The sequence below is a fragment of the Rhagoletis pomonella genome, unplaced genomic scaffold, assembly GCF_013731165.1.
Source record: "Rhagoletis pomonella isolate Grant_MI unplaced genomic scaffold, Rhpom_1.0 Rhpom_scaffold_00009, whole genome shotgun sequence".
In the NCBI taxonomy this organism is placed as follows: Eukaryota; Metazoa; Arthropoda; class Insecta; order Diptera; family Tephritidae; genus Rhagoletis; species Rhagoletis pomonella.
Window position 1 is genome coordinate 22,464,791 of NW_023458563.1, and position 7,057 is coordinate 22,471,847.

The 7,057-nt window shown below is 37.4% G+C and overlaps 1 long non-coding RNA gene across 2 annotated transcripts; it reads left to right on the forward strand.

Annotated features, from left to right (window-relative positions):
- Window positions 1–2,513: 2,513 nt before the first annotated feature.
- LOC118745638 lies at window positions 2,514–4,360 on the forward strand. Of its 2 annotated transcripts, XR_004993671.1 has the most exons (4): window positions 2,514–2,703; window positions 2,773–3,165; window positions 3,268–3,639; window positions 3,704–4,360. It is a non-coding gene; the product is annotated as an uncharacterized LOC118745638 (long non-coding RNA). The 2 variants fall into 2 exon arrangements; XR_004993670.1 differs by having other exon boundaries at window positions 2,517–2,703; window positions 3,268–4,360.
- The last annotated feature ends 2,697 nt before the right edge of the window (window positions 4,361–7,057 follow it).

A 7,057-nucleotide genomic window follows, 5' to 3' on the forward strand; every position in this document is an offset into this window, starting at 1 on the left:
CAAAGCTTTGCTTTGGTGGCGGAACACAACATTGAAAGTTTCTGGATCCACAACATTGAAAGTTTCTGGAACACAACATTGCAAGTTGATAAAAGCGTTGTAAAATTGCATCTAAACAATCAGAGGTATGGAAGATATACTTTATATGGCACCAATCTAAGTGATTTTCACTGCTATGTGATCGGTATGTAAACCGGTAACACAATTTATTGGGTTTAGTTTCCTACATAAAAGAGATATATGGCAAAAACTGGTATCTGAACAATCAGTGCTATAGGAGATAAAGCTTATACAGCATAGATTTTGACGATTTTCTCAGTAGACTTTGTATTATTATTTATAAAATATCTTACGAAATTTATCGGTTTTAGTTGTTCAAATAAAGGAGTTTTACAGTAAAATCCCATATCTGAACAATCAGATGTATGGAAGATATATGTTTTAGTCATCCGATCCTTGTTATTTTCACTGTAAGTATTCTGTTAATAATGAGTGAAAATGGTGCGAAATTTCATGTTCCTAGCTGCATAAATGCAGGAGTTATGATAAAAGACCTCATATCTGAACAATCAGTTGTATGGGGCTGCAGGTTATAGTGACCCGATCTTTGTTATTTTCACTGTAAGTCTTCTGTTGATAATGAGTGAAAACAGCGCGAAATTTCGTGGTCCTAGCTACATAAATGGATGAATTATAACGAAAAATCTCATATGAACAATCAGTTGTATGGGAGCTATAGGTTATAGTTATCCGATCTTTTTAATTTTCACTATTTCAAATCGGTGCGATTTACAGAATCTTTTTCGGAGGATTTACAACAAAGAGTGAAAAATTTGGCACTAAATCGATGGATATAACGTAAATGATGTGTTTCCAGCAGTTTCCATTTGAAATATTTATTACTTTGAATACAAATATACAACAATACTTTGCAAACCGCACCGATTTGAGATCGCACGATGTGCATAGCATGCCTAATAATACACTTTATATGAAAATTAATAGTTGAAATCGCGAAGAGTAACAGGAAAAACGTGCCACTATTACACTTCACGCAAAAAAACTAAGTGGGCAAAATTAGCAAGAAAATACCACAAAATCTAAAAACCCGTGCTGCAACAAGCTGACTAGAGAAGCGACTGCCATCTTCGTATACAATGCTCAACAGTGATCAGGCATCAAATATTGCTTTTTCTGCTCTCTGTCTTTGTCAAGGTTGGCGTTATATTTGAAAATGACAAATCCTGCTTTTGTCAAATCCTCCTCGCTCTACCCTATTATTTTCATGAAAAAATCTTTTAATTGCAGATAAGGTAAAAAAACGTAATACAAAGCCTCAACAGTTTGAAATCATTAGGGCTGTTCAGTATCTTGTGCATATGCTCTTGCACTTGCATATTCGTTGCATTTGTAAATTCACAATAATAAAATACATACGGTTGCCATGGCAGCAAGCACAAAATTGGCAAATGCAATTCCTATTGCCAATCCAGGACCTCCTGAATAGCTTGAATAGTTGAAAAGAAAATGTGTCTGGTACAATATTTTAAGACATTAAAAATTAAATTAAATCAGTGTGGTCCTATCACAAACTCATAATGGTCGAATAGAACAATATAAAAATTTAAATGCAGTTCCATTCGTTTTTTTTTTATAATTGGAGCAAAACGTTTGTAGATATTAGATTATTAAAATAAAATTAATGTTTTTGAACACTCCTGGACCCAATTATTTAATTACAGATGCTAATTTTTGTACATATTCTTATCGCAGAGAATAAATATACATAATTTATTTAACCATCTGGGACTGCTCTTGGTTGCACTCAGTGCGTCCCTTAAGCTTTATCTTCGTCCGGACATAACGCCACTAGACATGTTGGTTTAATTATTAATTTCATACATTTCTTTTCTAAATAAAATTAAATTATATCAGTTGTTATTTTCAAACACACAACTTAATGTAATTTTTCATGTTTTGATACAATTTTATTCCAGCATTCTCTTTTGCGCATTACATGCGGCAAAAGGTGCTTCTTACCTTTTTCGAATATTTCCTAAAGTTCATTCGAACGAACTATAGAGTACGAGTGTATGTTCGATTCGAATTTTGCTTTCGAAAATAATTACTTTTTGATTCGACTTACAGAGTAAGGGACCTGGTTGATAGTTTGACTAAGGCCCACACCAAAATCAACGTGGCTGCTTCGGGGTGATTTTCTCTGGTAAACTATTTTCAAAACAGTTTATTCGAGTTTCGAGATTTTTTTTTTAATATCTTACATTCCTACTTTCGGAGGTCTGATAGGCCTTCAGTAATTTTGGGATATCTGTTTATTTTATTTATTACATTTACTTTAAATTTGCTGGTAATATTTTCGGGACACTATTTGCAGAAAATAAAAACTAAAACAAATGTTTAGGCTTAGAACCTTCTTCAATAAAAATAAACCTCGAAAAACAAATCCACCACGGTAAAACATCCAATCGGGGCCAAAAGCTAGTTTTAAATAATACGTTAAAGCAACGAAGTTACTTATTTCTGCTAATTTTATTGTTAATAGATTAACGGAGGACATCGCAGTATTTGCCAGTTCAGTAGCGCATTTATATAGTAGTGTGACCAAGCCTTGCTTCGATTTGATGCTTATTGGTATTGCTTTAATGCGGTCCACACAAAAAATGAAAGCCAACATTTTTTCAGGTAGCAACGATATTCATTTGTACTTTTAATCTTTTCTTATTGAAGTATTTTTGTGTTTTATTCCAAAAGGCCCAACACTAGCTGTTGCCGTGATATCCTTAACAGCGCATATAATGCGAGTGGTTTCCCCAAAATTCGGTCAGCTCGTTGCGGAGGAAGCCAATCGCTATGGCTATTTACGGCATATACATTCTCGAATTATTACGAATTCTGAAGAAATTGCATTTTACGGAGGTCACAAGGTAAGTTCTTAAATAATTTAATTTTTTTAAGATTGCATTTTTTCTGGGCTGTGAAAATATCAGAAGCTGCAGATAAAAGCTGTGTTTAGATACTGGTGGATAGTTCTGCGTATACGCATGCAGATGAAGTTTTTGATCGCCTTTCAACTCACGACTTCCGGTCTTTACACTAAGTATCCTCTGGCTAGCAACCGAACATCCTTTCGGAAGCGAGCTAATTGTGAGTATGTAGGGTCTTTGGTATAAGATATTTTCTTCTACAACTTTGGATTTATATTAATTCGAGTATATTCAAAAATACCTCATATTTACATTTTTGAAGCTATAACATGCAATTTTTGCGACTGCTCGCAACACTGCGCCACCGATTTCTATCGTTTACCTCAGTTGACGAAATTTGCATCAAAGCGAGATTCTTCTACATCTCGCTCATTTGCACCCACGCTCTACGGAGCGCACATAGCACATACAAACGCGGTTCCCGTCACGATATTAAAATACTGTTCAGCGATTTCAACTCCAGGGTGGGCAAAGAAGAAATATTTGGCCCCACCGTCAGAAAATGCAGCCTCTACGACGAAACTTTCGATAAAGGACTGAGGCTGATCAAATTCGCCGGGCTCGAAACATGGTAATATACAGTACTATGTTCCGGCATAAAAGCATCGTATAGCTGCGTGGATGTTCCCATATGGTAAAACAAAAAAACCAAATCGATCATGTTGTAGGAGATGGTAGTCATGTTTCAAGTGTTTTAGACGTACGTAAACGCCGAGGGCCAAACATCGACTCAAACCACTGTCTTTTTGCAGCCAAGATAAGCACACGCCTTTGTGCAGAAAAAGATGTGTGTACAGCGGCACAAGGAAAGCCCAAGATTGAAAAGTTGTAATCAAAACAGACAGCCAGCGTCTTCGCCACTCGACTCTAACTTGCTAGCCAGAATGGTGAGGCTGTGGTATGTAGTAAGAGCTGTCAAAAGTAAAAATATTCTAAATGCTCCAAACTGCCCACAATATGTAGCTGTGGTTGTGGTGTTTTATTGCTGATGTAGCTAGCGAAATAGCTTGTAGCTAGCGAAATACTTGTGGCGAGAAGTGGAACCACATTTCCCGCTTTTTGCGTACCGCCGAATGAAAAGAAAACATGCCGCCCACAAGGCTACGCTGCGATCGGGCGCAACGCGAGCTTTTTGCCGAAATACGCGAGATTCAAGAACTTGAAATACTGAGCGGCAGCCAAAACGTTAAAAAATTGTATCTGAAAGTTGGGCAACTTCGGGAAGGTTTAAAGACCAGAGAATTTCTCTAAGAACAAACATGATGACCTACTGACCGATATACATAGCGTGCTTAAATTGTGGAGGGAACACTTTTCCACCCTATTGAATGGTAGCATTCCCACCGCCGGACATTGACGAGGCACGAATAGCTATTACGCGGCTGAAAAACAACAAGCCAGCTGAGCTATTCAAGTGCGGATGCGAAGAGTTGATAAGGTACATACACAAACTCTTATGTACAATATAGTCGGGCGAACGCTTGCCCGTCGACTGGAGTTTTGTACGGCTTTGCCGCGCCACCCCAATTACGTATTTCGCTATCATTCGTAATTCGCACTCCAGTTACCCTTCGATTACGTAATTCGCCATACAAAATTTTGAGAGCGAATTACCTCATTTGTTGGTAACTCAGATCCTATTACCATGCTATTACAAATTGCTGCCGTCTCTAACTTTAATAGGAAATTTATCGAAACTAGTTCACAAATCATAACTGGCACTTTGTCTGAGAACTAAAAGTAAAGTTAATAAAAGTATACATCACCAATTTAATAGAGAAATTTATATATTTTTAGCAAAAACTTACATTTTGCATAAATTTTGTAGCGAGGAAAAAAAAAAAACAGAGACAGAGAACTGTCAAAACGAATTAAGAATGTGCTCGTGTGAATGGGGTAATTCGCTATCGTAATTGGGGGAGGAACAAAGTAAATCACTCTGCCCAATCCACAAGAAAGGTCACCACGCCATGCGTACCAACTATTGCGGGATCAGCCTTTTAAGCATAGGTTACAAGATCTTATCGAGCGTATTATGTGAAAGACTGAAGCCCACCGTCCACGAACTGAGTGGGCCGTATCAGTGCGGCTTTAGACCTGGTAAATCCACCATATACCACCTGGTCACCTTACGCCACTCACCATCTGTTTGTCGCTTTCGATAGCACATAAAGTAGCTGCTACCCCGCGAAACTGATACGGCTGTGTAAAATTACGCTTAGCAATACCATCAGCTCCGTCAGAATTGCGAAGGACCTTTCCGAGTCGCTTAATACTAGGGATGTGCCGGGTATCCGGTAGATATACCGAATCCGGCTTATCCGGCCTATTTTCTGTTTTCCGACTATCTGGCCGGATACTGGTTAAAGTCCAGCCGGATTTCCGGATCTCGATTATAGAAGATTCTATTTAGAAATCTAGTTCAGAATTTTTCTTTTAATTTTCATAATCAAATTTAATAGTATCTTATTAATTATTAGATTTAAAAATTTACATATTTTTCATTATAAAAATAAGCATTTACGCATTACCGGTAAAGAACCTATTTCTATTTTCAACATAAATGCTACCCGATGCACTAAACACTATTTTTGAGTTCACTGAGGAAGGTGGTTCGCAGAGGTACTTCATTGCCAGTGTAAACAAATTTGGAAATTCTTTGCGAACATAATAATAATAAATTGTTGCTTACGTATTTGTTAGTGTTCTCCTCCGATTTGTGGCGTGCGCATTGATGTTATCACACAAGGGAGGAACCTACAGTTTTACGCCGACTCCGAACGGCGATTGTATTTTTATGAGAAGCTATTTTCATGGCAGAAATACACTCGGAGGTTTGTAGAAAACCTGTTTTTGTTTTTTTTTTATGTTGGGTTGAACCGGGCTTGAACCCAGGCTTACCTCTACACCACAGCGGCCGTCTATGATTCCACCAAATGAAAGGATCTTCTTCTCTGTGTATAAGGGGTACCTGTAAATATTTCTCAATTTCTTCATCGTTTGGCTACCCACATCACTACTGGAATCAGTATCAGAGCCGTTGGCGATTTCCTCAAAGCGTTGCGGTCTCGCTCTTCAATAGAAACTTTCACTGGAATTAAGTCTGGTTCATATGATTCAGCAGGTTTCTCCATGCTAACTGATTTACGGCTCTTATTATAAGTTTCTTCCACACGCTTTCCGGGCTATTTCGGTAATTAAAGCGTAAAAATAAGTTACAAGTGTCAAAAATGTGTCAACCCGGGCCAGAAGTACCCAGAGTGTGAGGAACGCAAAAAAACACTTCGTGCCCGAAATCAACAAATAAGTGCTAAACAATAATTTTATGTGTATTTATCTTATATAGCTAATAAAATTAACAAATACCTACATTTCTGAACCTTTAGTGCTATTTTCCAATTTTGTATTTAACAAAATTTACTATCGGATGTAAACAAACAACATTATTTCAAATTGGCCTTTTGAACATTTCTGCCCGTAAAAAAAGTCCGGACTGTTTCGGGACGAAGAAGAAGACATTTACGATCCAAAAGTGGAAGGTATTCGCTGTCTATTACCCATTGTTCTAGCGTGAGGAACGCTTTCTGGGCTGTTTTGGGTACCCGCAGGTACCCGCGGGCTCGTGTGTAACAAACCTTATGAGTTGCACTCGATTTTCGATCTTCGCTCGTTATCGAAGTTCGAATGTGAAATTCGTATTATGAGCTATGCAACCGTGTCGAAATTTTCGTTGAGTATCGAATTTTCTGTCGAATAGAATTTTGCTTTCGATGCTGTAGCGAACTGTTAGAAAATTGTGAAAAATGTTTGCGTCTATTTTATTGCTTTTTGGCGTCTAGACACCAATTTTTATTAAAATCATGCAGGTCTAACGACGTGAATACCGTGAATACGAAACACAAGCTCGAAAGTCTGGTTGCACTCATGAAAAAATCCCAATACTCATTCGGCACATTTCTGAAAACAAAAGCGTAGAGCTGTTGATAGTTTTGAAATATTTTATATTTATCTTTATCTTTATCTTTATCTTTATCTTTATCTTTATCTTTATC